We start from the raw sequence: 19,104 nt of genomic DNA on the forward strand, positions 1-19,104 counted from the left end.
GGAAAGGAGAGAAGAGCTGCTGCAGACGTGCATTGTGCTGGATCGAGATCTGGTTCAGGTGAATATTTAATAGTTTTTTTTTTACCTCAATGCAGAGAATGTATTGAAGTAAAACCTTAAGAACCACTTTAAAATCGTAAGGTACAGTTGTATCTTCCAATTATCAATTGAATTCCACTTCCCTGTGTGTGGAATACCAAGTAATTGTGTTGTTGATTTTTGATCGATTATTCCTATGAGAAATTGATTGATTGGAAAAAAAAATATGGATTATTTATTATTAACCACTTGCCGACCAGCCGCTGCAATTTTACTGCGGCACAATGGCACGGCTGGACGAAACGACGTTATGCAACATCGCTTCGCCCTGTGGCCACTAGGGGCGCACGCACGCACTGCTCACCCCCGGAGCCGATGCGAGTGCCCGGCGGGCGCGATAGCTGCTGACACCGAGAACCGGGATCTGTGTGTGTAAACACACAGTTTCCGGTTCTCTGAGGGGAGAAGAGACTGATGAACAGTGATCTGTCATCTCCCCTAGACAGTCCCATCCCCCTTCAGTTAGAACACAGAGAGGGAACACAATTAACCCCTTGATTGCCCTGTAGTGGTTAACCCCTTCCCTGCCAGTGACATTTTTACAGTAATCAATGGATTTTTATAGTACTGATCGCTGTATTAATGCCAATGGTCCCAAAAATGTGTCAAAAGTGTCTGATGTGTCCGCCATAATGTCGCAGTCCCGAAGTAAAAAAACTGAAAATAAAAATGCCATAAAACTATCCCCTATTTTGTAGACGCTATAACTTTTGCGCAAACCAATCAATATACGCTTATTGCGATTTTTTTTTGTTACCAAAAATATGCAGAAGAATACATATCGGCCTAAACTGAGGAAAAAAAATGTTTTTTTATATATTTTTGGGGGATTTTTATTATAGCAAAAAGTAAAAAATATTGCGTTTTTTTTTTCAAAATTGACGTTCTTTTTTTGTTTATAGCACAAAAAATAAAAACCGCAGAGGTGATAAAATACCACCATAAGAAAGCTCTATTTATGGGGAAAAAAGGACGTCAATTTTGTTTGGGTGCAACATCGCATGGCTGCGCAATTGTCAGCTAAAGCAACGCATTGCCGAATCGCAAAAAGTGCTCTGGTCAGGAAGGGGGTCAAATCTTCTGGGGCTGAAACGGTTAAGGGTATATGGCCACCATATAATTTACTTATCCCCAAACTGACTTAACCCTTTCTGTATCTTACCTTGTCCTGCACTGAACACACAAACAGTAATGACATCCTAGTGTTCTGAAGTTCACTTAATACTATGTAGTCATCATATATTAATTACAATGTGTCTGTTTACTGTAGGTAGTACTGATAACATGATAGCTTTTGTCTGCAATATCTAATGTTTCATATCATCACAAAGACTCATTTATCTTGTTTGATTAGACCCCTGGGAAATTACTAGAAAGAAATAAAAAATCAAATGCAATGACATTTGAGATTTAGGATTGTTTAGAAAACCTAAAACAAAAAGTTACATTATATAAAAGAGAGAATAGAACTCATTGTTGTAGATCTAAAGTCCACAATGCCGGCACAGAAAAGCCGGCTGACATTTACAAAACTTTCTTCTATTGCTTATTGTTTGTTTGCGGTCTATTAATCTGAAAGGAGGCTTCAAATTGACAGACAGCAGTATTCTTCTATGAACCACTTCACAGGAAGTCAGCGGTGTGTTGGAAAATATTCTTCCCTGCTGTAACGCTTGCACTGTAAAGAGCACTTCCAAGCAACCAATGTGATGATTAGTAAATCACTGCATGCTGCTTTTTTGGTATATTATATATTTTAATCTATGATAGAACACTAGAATGAATTCTGGCACCATACAACAAGGTTACATTTTTCCGTTGTGAAAATTCCTTTAGACTGGTCATAAGCGGTTCGAATCTCAGCCAGTTCAGCAGGAACCGGCCAAGATTCAAACTGTTAATGGGCAGGCTGAATGTACCAATTTGATCGAGCAGGATGTGATCGGGGAACATGCATTCCCCAATTTGCTCTGTCACTAATGAACTTGGAAGGAACACGTACTTCCGGGTTCACAGCTGTCATTACACAGCTACTGTAGCTGAGGATCCAGATAATCAAGCACAATCTGTGATCAGTGAAGACATTGGGAGTCTGTTAGACATGTCACCTGCCCAATGCTATCACATAGGGGGCTTGTTAGCAAGAGTAAAAGGCTCATTAAGTCTAGAGGTTGAGAAATAAGGTGTAATATTTACCTTTTTCCTCGCTCTGGTAGGCTCCCTCCATCTTCTTGACCCATATCCTGAAGCCTCTTCACTAAGATGCTCCGTCCAGCGGTCACACTCTAACATCATCATATACAATGTAGGACTTTAAGCCCTGCATTGTAGGTGAGGATGGCAAGGACCGCCCAGAGTTTCGGAGAGAAGAGCTGAGCGACGAAGCGAGGAATAATGGAAATATTACGCCTTATTTTTCTACCCCTACATTTAAAAAATGTCTAATGCTTGAATCCGCACCAAAAGGGTGTTTTTTTGTAAATCTATAGCCCCGTACACACGATCGGACTTTCCGACAACAAAACCGTGGAATTTTGTTTGAAGGTTATTGGCATACACACGGTCACACAAATGGTGGCCACCAACTACGAACGTGGGAATGTGGTGAAGTACAAGACGTACGACTAGAGGTGAAAAAGGAAGTCCAGTAGCCAGTGCGGCTCCTTCTGTTTAATTCCGCCGGACTTGTGTACACACGATCGGAAATTCCAACAACAAAGTTTTGTTGGCAGAAAATTTGAGAACCTGCTAGACAACATTTGTTGGCAGAAAGTCCAACAACAAATGTTCGATGGAGCATACATACGGTCAAACTTTCAGCCAACAAGCTCACATCCAACATTTGTTGTCGGAAAATCCGAAAAAGTGTTTTTTAAAGAAAATTTAAAGAAGCTTTTTTTTTATTTTAAATATAGCAAGGTGGTAGTGGTGTTATAACCCCTGTCAGGTTATTTTTTTTCATCTGTGTCCCCATGGGGGGGATTTCCTTTCACTTCATTCCCATAACAACAACAGGAAGTGAGAGGAAATCCCTCCAAAGTGAGGGAATCTCTGGCTGACACCATAGCTAGTGTCCCCATTGGACAAAATGTACCCTCCATTCCTGTTCTGGTGACAACACAAAAATTTTTGATTTTCCTTTGATAAGCGGGCAAATCTTCCTAACAGGGGCACAAACAGCAATAAAAACTGACGGGTTCTAATCCCTCTCCCTTCTATCCAAATAAAAATGTTTTGCTTTTATATATACTTTAAATGTGTAAAAGTTTCCTAACATATCAATTATATAGTTAAGTATAAAATAAATGCACTTAAGTCATTTCACAGAATCTAACCAGCAATTAGCATTTAGTGGCAATTTCAGCACAGGCAGGCACCGTTTTGAACATCTTATTTCTGGAATCTATAATAAAAATCTAGGTGGTATAGAAAGTTCCCGGTACTCAGATTGAAGGCCTGCATGCAAAAAATGAAAGACTGGAATGAAGCAATCTTCCCCACGCCCGCAGATGTTCCCTGCCTTGTCTGTGTAATGAATCAGCCTGGCTCTGGATGTACAGCTGGCAGCCGGTGAAAGGATTCTGTGCCCTCAGATATGGGCACAATTTGATCTTTGTGTCACGCAGGCTGTTCTGCCTGTCAATATCCCGGCTTGTCCTTCTGCTGGCAGCTCACCTCAGATCAACTATGATAAAACCGATTGTAAATGTGCCATGTGTGAGCGCCCACCACAAAATCAATGACTGCCTCGCTTAACCTGCTCACTGCCAAACATCTACAAAAGACTGGCATTTCTATAGTGCAGGTAGGGGCACACGCCAAAATCTCAGGAACTGCATACATTTAGGCCTCGTACACACGGTACGATTGTTGGCCAACCGAGCGTCTGATTTTTGTCAAAAAGGCGTGTGCCAGGATCGTGTCTTGCATACTAATGGTACAAAAACACGAACGTAGTGACGTACTACGAGGAATTTCAGCTCTTGAGCGCCAACCTTTGGGCCCCTTCTGCTAATTTCGTGTTTGGTGAGCATTGATTCCGAGCATGCGTGTTTATATATTCGACTTTTGTGTGACAGATTTGTGTACTGACCATACGAAAATCTGACGTCAAACTGTTGTCCGCTGAAAATTTACTAGCCTGTCATGCAACATTTGTTGGCCAAAAGTTGGACAACAATTGTCAAAAGGAGCGTACTAACGGTAAGATTTTAGGACAACAATCTGTCAACAGACAATACCCAGCCAACAATCGTACCGTGTGTACGAGGCTTTAGTCTAAACACAATCACTGGAATTCATAAAGAGTGTCCCTCATGAGTGACATGTTTAGCCCCCAGGCCGCATGACATTCTTGTTTGTTAAGACGCTGTCAGCTGTGTAACCAATAGCATCCTAGCAACCAATGACGCATCCCTGCCCCATTCAACTGCTGGTTGGGAAAACCCCATCATTGACCAAACGCGGCCATTGCTATCTTTGGGTAATGAGATCACTTGGCATCCCTGGCCCCTTTATTTACATTCAGCTGTAGGGGGGGCCTGGGGAGGCTGGCTAACCTCATTACCCAAATATTGTAATGGCCACGTTTGAACAATGATGAGGTTTTCCCAACCAGCAGTTGAATGGGGCAGGGATGAGTCATTGGTTGCTAGGATGTTATTTAGGTCTGGACTTTGACTGGGCCATTCTAACACATGAATATGCTTTGATCTAAACCATTCCATTGTAGCTCTGGCTGTATGTTTAGGGTCCTTGTCCTGCTGGAAGGTGAACCTCTGCCCCGGTCTCAAGTCTTTTGCAGACTTTAACAGGTTTTCTTCTAAGATTGCCCTGTATTTGTCTCCATCCATCTTCCCATCAACTCTGACCAGCTTCCCTGTCCCTGCTGAAGAAAAACATCCCCACAACATGATGTTGCCACCACCATGTTTCACAGTGGGGTTGGTGTGTTCAGGGTGATGTGCAGTGTAAGTTTTCCACCACACATAGCGTTTTGCTTTTAGGCCAAAATGTTCAATTTTAGTCTCATCTGACCAGAGCACCTTCTCGCAAACAGCCAATGGGACTTGACTTCTTATGGCTCTTTCAACAATGGCTTTCTTCTTGCCACTCTTCCATAAAGGTCAGATTTGTGGAGTGTGCGACTAATAGTTGTCCTGTGGACAGATTCTCGCACCTGAGCTGTGAATCTCTGCAGCTCCTCCACAGTTACCATGGGCCTCTTGACTGCTTCACCGTTTAATGCTCTCCTTGCAGTTTCGATGGAAAGCCATGTCTTGGTAGGTTTGCAGTTGTGCCATACTCTTTCCATTTACTGATGATGGATTGAACAGAGCTCCGTGAGATGTTCAAAGCTTGGGATATTTTTGTATAACCCGACCCTGCTTTAAACCTCTCCCCAACTTTTTCCCTGACCTATCTGGTGTGTTCCTTGGCCTTTATGATGCTGTTTGTTCACTAAGGTTCTCTAACAAACCTCTGAGGGCTTCACAGAACAGCTGTATTTATACTGAGATTAAATTACACACAGGTGAACTCTATTTACTAATTAGGTGACTTCTGAAGGCAATTGGTTCCACTAGATTTTAGTTAGGGGTATCAGAGTAAAGGGGGCTGAATATAAATGCACATCACACTTTTCAGATATTTATTTGTAAAAACATTTAAAAAATATTGATCATTTTCCTTCTACTTCACAATTATGTGTCACTTTGTGTTGATCTATCTCATTAAATTCCAATAAAATACATTTTACGTTTTTGGTTGTAACATGACAAAATGTTGAAAATTTCAAGGGGTGTGAATACTTTTTCAAGGCACTGTACATAAGTGTCTGGGACAAGAAACTTTTGTTGCCCTTAGCAGCCAATCACATTTTTCCTCCATGTAGTGCACTATGAGAGGCTGACAGAACAGAAATATGACAGCTGCTTCATTATATTCTTACTACAGTAGAAGCCAGAACAAGCATGCAACCAGTGAAGTGTCAGCACACTTGATATGTATAGTACATATGTTTCTGGGTTTGTGACTTGCTAAATAGTGAAGCAAAAAAAACCTTCAAAAACAAGTCAGAAATGGCCGTTGCTGTTCATTCTAATGTATGATAAAGAGGAGTGTACAGCTAACTGCCTGGCAGATGAATGGGAACACAGAGATAAGCAGCGAGGTCACCCCACCCAGCCAGCTGTACAGTGCTGTTCATGAATGTTCCCTAAGGTGCCCCTGCACTATACTAACTTCTACAACTCCGCCGGCTCCCGATTCATAAACCACAAGAACTGATTGTCTGAATTAGTTTACGAATGCAGCGGTCATATTTCACAAATAGATCTGACACTGCCGTCCTACTATGGTTTAGATCTGATCTCCAACAAATCTGAATGCCTTCATTTACTGTCACTCCCTGGAGTCCTTATAGTGACATTATCCTCTGGTCTAAGTATGTTTTCTTAAAGAGGAACATCAGTCCCTTTAATTGTGGCTCTGCCCCCTCCACCGATGACTGTAAGGTGATAGAATTTTCATCTGGTCCCACTAGAGAGACAGTAACAAGGCTTTGATTCCCTGTCGCACATGCCAAATCCCTCAGGTAGATGATTATGTTACCACATTGACTCAAGGATAAGCAGTCAGGTCTCTATGAAATATTGCATATGAATAATTTGTATTTACAATTTCCAGCCAGTAGATGGAGCTCTAGGCTCCTTTTCATGTGTTTACCAGGCATTGTTGAAAAAGCCTGCTTACAAAGTAATTAGGGATTAGCATTGAAGGGATTATTTTTTGGCTAAACGATATACAGTGGAACCTTGGTTTACAAGTAACGTGGTTAATGAGCGTTTTGAAAGACGAGCAATTTTTTTTTTTTAAATCCTGACTCGGTTTGCGAGTGTTGTCTCACAAAACTAGCAGGATTCAAGCCAATGGGGTGTGCAGTACCGCATTTGGCCAGAGGTGTGGGGGCGCCGGTGACACTCGGAACGGTTCGGAGCCGTTCGGAAAGGCCCGGAAACACTCAGGAACTGAGTATTTCCGAGCCTTTCCGAGTTCAGCCGAGCTGTCCCCGAGTATTTCCGGCAACCCCCCCCACCCCTGGCCACATGCAGTAGTGCATGCAATAGAAGTCAATGTGGAAGTTCCCGAGTGTTTCCGAGCCTTTCTGAGGGTTTCCGAGTGCATCCGAGCGGCTCAGAGCTGTCTCCGAGTATTTCCGAGTCTCTATAGCACCCCCCCACCTCTGGCCACATGCTGTACTGCATACAATAGAAGTCAATGTGGAACAAATTATCTTCATTTCCATTGACTTCTATGGGGAAACTCGCTTTGATATGTTAGTGCTTTGGATTACAAGCATTCTCCTGGAAAATATTATGCTCGTAATCCAAGGTTCCACTGTATACAATGTTCTTTCAATTTTTTTTCCTTTCCAAAACTATATAATACAAGGTCAAACTTAAACACTTTCAATTTTTATGCAATTAGGCAGGCGCTTACATTACATAGTTAAAGGTAAAGCTAAAGGGAATCAAACAACAAAAGATGGATAGTGTGTATATTAGCCCTCACTATATTAGTAAGGGCAAAAGGGTCTTTTTTATAAAGCATTTGTTGGATGACTTTTTATGGTTGTCAGCTCTATCTGGTGGCCAACAAAGAGGTATATTTTCTGATTGAGATATTTTAGAAAAATATACTGCATTTAAAACACTAGATGGAGCTCAAGATCATAGGTGGTCATAGTAGAGAAAATATAGAGAAAGTTTGAGCTGCCTGGACGAATGCTTGTGGCGTTCATCCAATGAATGATTTATAAATAAACCCCTAAATGATTGAAATGACTGGCAAGCTCATATTAAACTGATATATAACTTGGGGCACACCAAGTATTGACCGAACAGTAAAAGTTGTGTAAAATAGACAGTGACCATGACAGGTGCTTGAAAATACTTTGTGTTTAAATCCTTATTTCCAATCAACATTTCAGTTCCATGTAAACATGGTAGTTAATCTGCCCGATATAGTATTTGTGATAAGATCAAGTCAATGTGCTGTAAAGATAAAATACATTACATGTCACAAAGCTTGAATTATCAGTCATTATAAAAGTGGAAAAATTAATGTTTGACAAAGAAAACCTCCAGTTCTAATACTGTACCTAAAGATAGTGACGGCACACTGAACAATGAACTTTGGCTGTATATGTCCCATTACCCAACTGTGTCTGCTGGTCATTACCACATACATTCCATAATGAAGACAGTCACGTTATCGCTCTGGAATATTCCCGACTTTTATCTTGTCTCCTGTAATCTATTACAAAGCCCCGATGCTCCTTTATCTGCGCAGAATATTCTAGACTACATTTTGTTTCATATTAATGAAAGTGCGGAGGAATATAAATATTGCTGCAATACAATGACCCTTTTCCGAAGGTCTCTCTGATCTAGAATACATACGGCCTTATTAAATGTGCCCATATACAGTCTAACTTACTGACACTTCTTTTTCTACCCCATAAAAGTTACTGAAGAGCTCACATTAGCTTTACAAGCATACCCAGCGGCTGGATGGGCGGCTTTTAAAGTGACACAGAGCTCCATTATTTATTCATATAATTCCACTTGATGTTCTGGAGATTGGTTGCTGCTGTTACTGCTCTTCTAATGCGCTAATACAGACTTTATGGGCCTGATTTACTAAAGGCTGTTCAAGAAAGATGTGGAGCTCTGCTGACTTCCATCACCCAATCTAAAGCCTCATACACACGACTTCCATCGGACTTTTCCGTTGACTTTTGTCTGAATGGGCGTTGGCCATAAACTTGTTCTGCATACACAGGGCAGAACATTTTCAGCCAACTTTCACCAAATCACGTGGTTTTTCCAGCTCTTTACCGCCACCCTTTGGGCAACTTCTGCTATTGGCTGATGTTTAGCATTGGTTCTGAGCATGCGTGTTTGCATTGGTTCTGAGCATGCGTGTTTGCATTGGTTCTGAGCATGCGTGTTTGTACTTTGGACTTTAGTCCAATGGACTTGTGTACAAACGATCGGATTATCCTCCATCAGGGATGGATTTTGAGAGCATGCTTGAAAAAGCAACAACAATTGTCCGATGGAGCATACAGATGGTCGGATTATTCAATAAAGCAGGTCTGTCAGACCGTTGTTGTCAAAAAGTCAGATCGTGTGTATGGGCCTTAATATACTGTTTTTTTTTCCTTGCATGTGATTGGGTATCCTTTGCAAAGTTAATTTTCCCTCCATTTACTAAATCAAGGGAAAATCTTTGCAAAGTCACTATTTGCCATTAGTAAATCAGCTCTTACCCGTCACATATACACAGAACAGATAGAATAAATCTCATGTAATCAGGGGAAAAAAAATGTATTTAGTGACGTATGTGACCCCGGAGAAACTAGAAAACACTTTTGCCTGTTCTGGATGAAATGTGATTGGTTGCTGTGAGTTGATGCATTTTGTACATCATTGCTCTTCATCAGGCTCAACCAAAATGTGTATTTTGTGAGTTGTGCACATTTGCAGCTAGGGGGCAGTAAAACCAGGTGGTTGAGTTGTGGACCCCCCCCCACCCCAACTGCCACCCGAACCAGGATAGGCAGCCTCCCTGGGATGTACACATGCTGTATTTTGCAGCCGCAACAAAAATTAAACAGCATGTTGCATTTGGTGGGCATTATTATGGCCAGACACTACACGAGTCTATGTGCCACAGCCCCCAACTTCCAATCAAATCAGGGCATGTGGCACCCCGGGCTGTACATATGCTGTGTTACGCAGCCGTGGCAAATAGTAAGCAGCATGCAAGTGTAGGGGACTGCACACAGCTGTGGTGTGGTGGGTTGGCATTTACAGGGTTTACTCAGGCAGTGAAATACACGTAAATAAACGTCAAAATAAATTTGAAAAATGATCCACCACAGGTTGCTTTTTAGATGGGTGGCAATGGCTGCTGAACACATATGAACGAGCCATTACTGTTTTACCTGCAGTTCTATTAGGGACAGTTCTTAAAGTAGATAAAATAGAGAAATAGCCGGCAACTCCAATCCGTAAAAAATATTTATTGACACATAAAGGAAAACAAAAGAGCAAACGCATTTCGGATGAAGAGCCTTGGTCACCGCAGTAACCAAGGCTCTTCAGCCGAAACGCGTCTGCTCTTTTGTTTTCCTATATGTGCCAATAAATATTTCTTACGGATTGGAGTTGCCGGCTATTTTTCTATTTTATCTACCTATCTGGGTGTTGTTTGGAGGACAGCGATGCCTGAGCACCCACCTGTGGACTCCGCTCTGCCTGTTGGTATTCCCCTGTTCAGAGCGCTGCGCCTTTCTGTTTGTAGTTCTTAAAGTGGTACTAAACGCTAAAGGTTTTTTAACTCAATGCATTTGATCAGTAGGGTAAAAAATCACCGCTGGCCCAGGGATCATCCAATTATCTGCAGACAGCAGGTCCAATGGCAAGAATAAGCAGATTCTTTCAGCTAGGATCACCAGTGTATGCGAACAGCTCAGAAGAAATGACAGGCTCAGGGCTACATCGCACTAGTGCATTGATCTGCGTTTTAGAGCACCTGTAAAATGCGGGTCATCGCAAGGACACCTAAAAAAAAAAACTGTTTTATGTGTCCTGTTCTCACTACAATGCTGTGTTCACCTGCATTGCATTAAAATGCAACATGCATGCATTTTACGCAATGCAGGTCAACACATGTAAAACACAGGTCAACGCAGCGCAATACAAGAAAAAAAAAGTTTGCTTTGTGATTTATTTTGTGACTCACAGGATGTGATGTCACGGGAAATCATTAAAAATACAGCGCATTTAACGCACACTAAAATGCGCATCTAAACACACCTCACCGCAAGCCAACAAGCGTTATAACAAGCATAAAATGGATGGAAATGTTCATACATGTTCTATGCATTTTATTGCAAGTCAGTGTGAGTTCAGCCTAAGAGGAGTCGTCGCTGTTGGTTTGTATCCACACACCCAGCGGTTACCTGTGGTTAGGGATGGATGAGCGGCCTGGACACAGACAGATATGATCAGGGTTGTACATTTGTAAATCGGCTCCAATGCATGCAGAACTTTTCTAATCCTTGTCAATACTGCTCACAGATTATAACAATTACCGTTTTACCGTTTTTTTTAATTTTCCAATTGTATAAAGACTAATAAAAGCGCGAAAAGTGGTCCATTACACAGTTATTTTTTAGATATACTAATGAAGCAACCTCTGCATATCAACCTCCTTCTGTTAATCATTAGGCTGCACACAAATATGTGACGTCACACCCAATCACATGACCCGCACGTGTTCCAGAGAGCACGCTACTGCACAGAGTTTGTAAATACACCGTACTGTACATATATACGTGCAACCTGATAAGATATGATGTAATGTGCTTCAAAGATAGCATGTCATAGAACTGTATTGCTGGATTATCATGCTGCAATCAGTAATGAGTAAAAATTATATAATATAATATTACACTGATCACATATTATTTGTCATTAGGTTACATCGCTCCAACCACGCCAATACTCCACAATGGGTGTACACAAACCGATGCATGCGCACTGCGCTCTCAAAGTGTGCCGTCCATTGAGCATGTTGTGTCGTAATCAAGGCTCCTGTGCGCATACGCGGGATTGACACCACCGTGGCCCGGCCATTCAAATAGAGCATGCAAACGTGGAACGGAAGACCGGGGGTGAATATGGAATCCCTGTCAGTGGTGACAGCGCACCCCCGGAGGCATATCTTTAAGGCTTCATGTACACGGGACAATTTAACTTGACAGATAGTAACCCACGTTTAAAACATCCGTTTTGCCATGTTTACATGTCACGTTTAGCGGCGTTTGGCCATGTTTGCGTTTAGAAGTGTTTTTTTTTTTAAAATAGCCAAAAAATGAAAAATGCCTGTAAACGAAAACGTGGCTAAACACGAGTTACTGCGATTAGCCGCGTTTAGAAGCGTTTGGCGCTTGAAATGCCTCTAAGGCTATGTTTCCACTATTGCGTCCCCAAAGTCGTGCGATTTTGCCGCAATTTGTTTGCCGCAATTTTACCGTGATTTTTTGCCGCGACTTGAAGCAACGCCTTTGTATTCTTGAGGTCTATGGACCTCAAGTCGCATCAAAGTGGGACCAAAGTAGTGCAGGGACTACTTTGAAGTTGCTGCGTCTTGAAGTCGCACAGATATGAACGGTACTCATTGGAAATCGTGGGGTACAACTTGTCATGCGACTTTTCAGTCCCAAATCGCATGAAAAGTCGCACTAGTGGAAACCTAGCCTTAACTCAGCGTCTGAACTCAATTCTTTCCTTTCCAAAAAAGACCTCGAAACTCAACTGCCTAAAAACAACATTAAACAAACCTGTGTACATGTACACATAAGATAACATTGGATGAGTTCAGGGGCAGCTGAAAAAAGCATCCAATTGCCTCTGAACATCCGTTTACCAGCAGCAGTGTACATGAAGCCTAAAAGATAAGCCTTTCCCAATGTGCTAGTATGTGGTGCATACTAGCACATTATGCCCTAATTTGCAGAGGGATTTTTTTTCTTTTTTTAAGACCCCTTTCACACTGGGGCGGTTTGCAGGCGGTATTGCGCTAAAAATACCGCCTGCAAACCGCCCCTAAACAGCCTCCGCTGTTTGTTCAGTGTGAAAGCCCGAGGGCTTTCACACTGAAGCGGTGCGCAGGCAGGGCGGTGAAAAAAGTCCTGCAAACCGCTTTTTTGGAGTGGTGAAGGAGCGGTGTATTCACCGCTCCTTCACCGCTCCTGCCCATTGAAATCAATGGGACAGCGCAGCTATACCGCGGCTATAGCCGCGCTGTACGAGGGATTTTAATCCTTTTTCGGCCGCCAGCGGGGGTTAAAACCGCACCGCTAGCGGCCGAATAACGCTGCAAGAACGACGGTACAGCAGCGCTAAAAATAGCGCTGTTGTACCGCCGACGCCCCCACCGCCCCAGTGTGAAAGGGGCCTTAGTGAGACTTTACAACTGCTTTAAAGGTAATGGGGTCGTACTGCAACAACCCTGCAACCCTGTGCAATGCATGCAGCTGCTTACCCTTTTTTAGGGTTAAAACAGGTGGTGAGAAGGTGACTTATCACCTATATCACCATATCATGGTTGATTGCTTTTCAGGGGGGCAGCAAGGGCTGCTGTATGTAAAAACAAGCATTAATCATATGAAATTATAATCCAATACCCTCTCAGAAAATGTTTATTCTTATGAAAGCCATAACTAGACTGCATATTATTGAAGTGAAAGCTTTTAGGCCCAGTAGAGCTGTGTGCCCTGAACTCCCATCCTGATTGCAGATATCAGAATTCACCATGGACCAAAGCGGGTAACTTACACCGTTGCCTGCCTGTCGTGTAAACACTACAGCACCGTGACACAGCAAAATGATAATTATAGTATGTCAGTGATCCGCGACCAGATATTCCCTCATCACTGCTTGATTGTAAATTCAGATCATACCTTAAAGGAATACTACACGGTCATTTTAAACAGATGAAATGAACCAAGGCAGTATTTATTCTCACACACCCATGACTCCATCAATCATACTCAGTTCTTTCTCTCCTGCATACTTTAGACATGTGTGATCCAGAGCAGTGTATGAAAAGTACGATCGCTGCTTAGCTCTGTATGTTTTTGAATTTTTGGACACATTTTTGGATCCTCATTTTTTGCACATAAAAGGAACACTGATTTAAAGCCATATCTATTGAGGCCATAAAAAAAAACAAAAAACAAAAAAAAACACACACAGGTGCCCCCATGGTAGGCGGCTTTCCATGGGGACCCCAGAAGAAGAGGATCGGGACCGCTCTGTGCAAAACCATTGCACAGAGCAGGTAAGTATACCATATTTGTTATTTTAATTTAAAAAAAAAACAAGCTTTAATGTCACTTTCAGCCAGCCACACATGGATGGAAATTCGGCCAGTTCAGCAGGGACCAGACAAATTTTGATCCATGTATGTACAGGGTGGTTGTACAGAAGTCAATCTACAACCGTATTTCTCGGCGTATAACACGCACTTTTTCCCCCTTAAAATAGGAGGAAAATCGTGTGTGTGTGTTATACGCCGATATAGGCTGCCACCGAGGGGAAGGAGGGGACGAGCGCTGCCGAAATAAAGCCGGATCTCCTGTTTACTCAACTCGGCGTCACGCTCAGTCCCGCCCAGTCCCGCCCCCTGGACATCTCCTAGCATTGACGTCCCGGCATCAGACCGGCGTTATGTCCATCATAGGATCGGGGCCAAGGTGGCGGGACTGGGCGGGACGCCGAGCCAAGTACACAGGAGATCCGGCTCTATTTCGGCAGCGCTCGTCCCCTCCTTCCCCTCATTGGCAGCCTATATTTTGGCAAGGCTGCAGATGGACACTGAGAAATGCTGCAGGTGGGCACTGATTAGACTGCAAATGGGCACCGATTAGGCTGCAGATGGGCACCGATTAGGTTGCAGATGGGCACCGATTAGGCTGCAGATGGGCACCGATTAGACTGCAAATGGGCACCGATTAGACTGCAAATGGGCACCGATTAGACTGCAAATGGGCACCGATTAGGCTGCAGATGGGCACCGATTAGGCTGCAGATGGGCACAGATTAGGCTGCACTGAAGCTGCAGATGGGCACTAACCAGGCTGCATTGATGTTCACTGACCATTATTTTGCTTCAAAGTGGTTTATTTTTTTAAAGAAGTTTTTTTTCCTGAAACTTCCATCTTAAATTGGGGTGCGTGTTATATGCTGGTGCATATTATACACCAATAAATACAGTAATTAACTGATTTTTGCTGCTCGATCAGCAACCCTGGCTATAGCCTGCAGCACTGATCAGTGTATTCTGAGGGCAGGGAAGCCATTGTCAGAATATAAAGTCACAGCGGGAGGATTCCTCCATCCACCTCAAATACTTGGATGGTAAAATCGAGTACATTCTACGAAGTAGAATACATTCTACTAACTAAAACTAATAAAGTTAGAGTACTTACCTGGCTCCTCACAGTATTTCCCCAGTCTCACTACTCCTAGTCCCCCGTCGGTCTGAAACTCTTACCACCATAACCAGCATGATATAACGCATGTGCAAGATGAGGCGCCTGACATCATCGGTGGGCTAGTAGAAGAGAAGAAAGAATCTGACTACTGATGACATTATGCTCCTCATCTTGTTCATGCGTCATAACCTTTTACCCTGCTGGGAAAAAAACCTTTTCCCTGAGATCTTCAATACAGATCATTTGGATGTCATACAATGCATGTGCGGTGCGAGATAAGGTGTATGATGCCATCACCGGCTGGCTTCTTCCTTCATTTCTGCCGGCCCATAGATGATGTTGGGTGCCTCATTTTGCACATGCACTCTGCAACAATGCACTAATCTGTGAAAAAAAAAAAGTCCCCCCCCCATGTGATCTCACTTAGGACTGTTTGGAGGGCACTGGTGAGGTAGCCTACCCAGGAGGCATCTGTGAGGTTTTGGCTATGTCACCAATGCCTAAGAACACCAGAAAGTGAGAACGCAGTAAAGTAATAGAAAAAAAAATGGAATGTTTGAAATCACTGTGGAATAATTTCACATCAGCATGCAGAGCTGCGATACTGATGTGAATTTTTGTGAAAGGGGATAAATATACTATAATGTCCATGCTGTATGTATATGGTATGCACCAAAATCAGTGAAAACTATTTTTTTTTCTTTTAAGAAGCTATGGGAAACATTGTCTATTTTGTAATGTATGCTCTACTTCCTCCTTTGGAGTCAGTATCTTTATATGCACTGTGAAAAAGGTCACACGCTTATGATGTATGATCATTATAAAACTGGCAGGCTGAACCATTAACAGGCAGAAATGATTCCGCAATATTGAAGTATACATGAACCCTCACCTTGTAAAAACAACCCATTCAGTTTAAAATAGAAATGAAAGGTAAAACATTTATGTATAGATATAAAAAACATTATAAATACCCTTTCTCCTTTTTTATAAGTGACTCCCTCGGTTCTCAGCTGCAAGAGCTGGGGGAGGAGAAACAGCAGCACCCTGGTTATTCCAGCGGATGTCTGTGTAAGGGGGGTGTGTATCGGGAGAGCAGACTGAGTTCCCAGCACAGCTAGAGAACTGACCACGATGTGCTCCTCAGCCCAGTGTGGTCCGTTTTTAATAGGAAAGCAGAGGGACTGGTAGGGACACCAGGGTTTTTCCACAAAGGAAGCAATACAAAGAGAACTTGATACTTTTTCATGCAAGTACATGGTACAGCAGACACATATCAGGAATATGAAATGTGGGATTTACATATTCTTTAATGATGACACTTTCCAATCATAAGGCAGCTTTCACCAGCCATATGTACAGTCTAATAAAGCTTGGACACCATCACTTGTTTGCAGCTGTGGTCCCCTGCCATCCTCTCACAGTATCTAGATAGTATATAGACAGCCCCTCATTGAACCTGGAACTTTCTGACTTTTTTGTAATTTCACTGACTTTACTTCTGTTGCTTGGGGATCCCATGTGTTATCCAAATTAGGGACAGCAGTGCAATGCATTCCAGAAGCTTCTCACAGACTCAAGCAGGAAGCTGGCGGAACATCATAGCATATGTACTCCAGGAATCGGATATACTATGATCCTGTACTATGATATACTATGATCCCGTACTATGATATACTATGATCCTGTACTATGATATACTATGATCCCGTACTATGATATACTATGATCCTGTACTATGATATACTATGATCCTGTACTATGATATACTATGATCCCGTACTATGATATACTATGATTCTGTACTATGATATACTATGATTCTGTACTATGATATACTATGATTCTGTACTACTATGGTATACTATGATATACTATGATTCTGTACTACTATGGTATACTATGATTCTGTACTATGATATACTATGATTCTGTACTACTATGGTATACTATGATTCTGTACTATGGTATACTATGATTCTGTACTATGATAAACTATGATTCTGTACTATGATATACTATGATCCTGTACTATGATCTACTATGATTCTCTACTATGATTTACTATGATTCTGTACTACTATGGTATACTATGGTTCTGTACTATGATATACTATGATTCTGTACTATGATATACTATGATTCTGTACTACTATGGTATACTATGATTCTGTACTATGATAAACTATGATTCTGTACTATGATATACTATGATCCCGTACTATGATCTACTATGATCCTGTACTATGATCTACTATGATTATGTACTTTGATATACTATGATCCCGTACTATGATCTACTATGATCCTGTACTATGATATACTATGATTATGTACTTTGATATACTATGATCCTGTACTATGATATACTATGATCCTGTACTATGATATACTATGATTATGTACTTTGATATACTATGATCCCGTACTACTATGATATACTATGAGTAGTGTATTACTATTGTATCATACCTCCCAACATTTTGAGATGGGAATGAGAGACACCTACTAGCAAATGTATGTAGGCATAGGACACACCCCTGGCGACCCCCTTAAAGGAGAATTAACCAAAAAAAGAGTTCATTAAATCCACAAGGGCTTTTTTACCACTACTATTCCTTTATATTGGCTTTTAAAATTGACAAATGCAGCAATTTAGAATTTATAAGTTTTATAAATAAAGGTTTAGCACTGGGAACACTTTTTAAAAGATAACAAGTGTATTTTATATACAACTATAGAGATCAGACCAGAAAGAGGGACAAATGAGGGGGGAGAGGGACAGAGGGACATTGCTCCACATCAGGGACAGTTGGGATCGATGTTGTATAACATGATGAGTGCAGAGTGTTAGATAAGGGGGGAGTTAGCAGGCTGCAGTTGCTGGTTACATCACACAGGATGAGATGACAGCTCGGATAGACAGAGGAGCACATGGAGGACAGGGATACCAATCTATATTCTTACCAGTCTATGGAATGATCGGGAATGATCGGAGATGATCGGGAATGATCGGAGATGATGACAGCTCGGCTCTCCTCTGTCCATGTGTGCACATCTCCTCTCCGGGTTATATAGAGCGGCAGGTATCTTGTAGAAGGGGCGGGACGAGTGTTCAGGGGGCGGGGTCTCTCTTTTCATCCGATAAGCATGAGTCAGCAGGCTCCGCAGATTATGAATGGGATCCAGTGACGTCACGGGCAGCCTGGCAGAGGATGGAGGAGAAGAGAAGAGAGGGAAGTTTTTAGGAGAAGAGGGAACACACACAGGAGATCCATACTGATCTCTTCTCCATGTCTGATGCTGAGCTGTGTGCAGGAGATCAGTGAGAGACAGAAGACATCTGCAGACAAGGAGGGCTAAACCTAAAATATATTCCATTACAGATTTCCAATCATTAGATGTGTGGCTGCTTTAGTTTTCTTTTTTTACACTTTCCCCTTTATTTTCACCCGGTGATCTGGCCAGTAATCTGGGCTGCTGTTAGTAACCGCTGGACCCCATACAGCCAACCTGACAGCCCTCTTCAAAATATCAAAGCACACCGATTAGGATTACTATGCTTCAGTAATGAATGAACACAGTGAGGGATCGGTACTGATCGCTCATTGTGTTCTTTTAGGAAAGGAAGGGGCTGGTAAATATGACATGTTTACAGGTCCCTTCCCCCACTCTCCATCCTATAGGATCCCATTGTGTGCTTGCAGCTTCCCGGCGGGAAGGAGAGGAGGGAAGTTGGCGGAGGGGGGCCTGGGGGGGGGGGGGCCCCTGGGCTTGAGTCACTTTCAGGCCCTACCTTCTATACATTACTTTCAACCTTTAGTTTTCTTTTAGGCGCGCCACTCTGATATCGTTTGTCCGCCATTACATCACTGTCTAATGCAGACAGGTTTTCTCAACGACAGTAAACAAGGCACTACGTAACTGCCAAT

General features: G+C 42.3%; 1 protein-coding gene across 1 annotated transcript in view; it reads right to left on the reverse strand.

Annotated features, from left to right (window-relative positions):
- OSGIN1 (oxidative stress induced growth inhibitor 1) overlaps window positions 1-18,283 on the reverse strand; it is a 33,995-nt gene extending 15,712 nt beyond the window's left edge. The window contains exon 1 of the mRNA XM_073605453.1: window positions 18,140-18,283. The gene's annotated coding sequence lies outside the window, so the exon portion shown is untranslated. The remainder of the gene's footprint in view (window positions 1-18,139) is intronic.
- Between the last annotated feature and the right edge of the window lie 821 nt (window positions 18,284-19,104).

Source organism: Aquarana catesbeiana, linkage group LG11 (assembly GCF_042186555.1).
Source record: "Aquarana catesbeiana isolate 2022-GZ linkage group LG11, ASM4218655v1, whole genome shotgun sequence".
In the NCBI taxonomy this organism is placed as follows: Eukaryota; Metazoa; Chordata; class Amphibia; order Anura; family Ranidae; genus Aquarana; species Aquarana catesbeiana.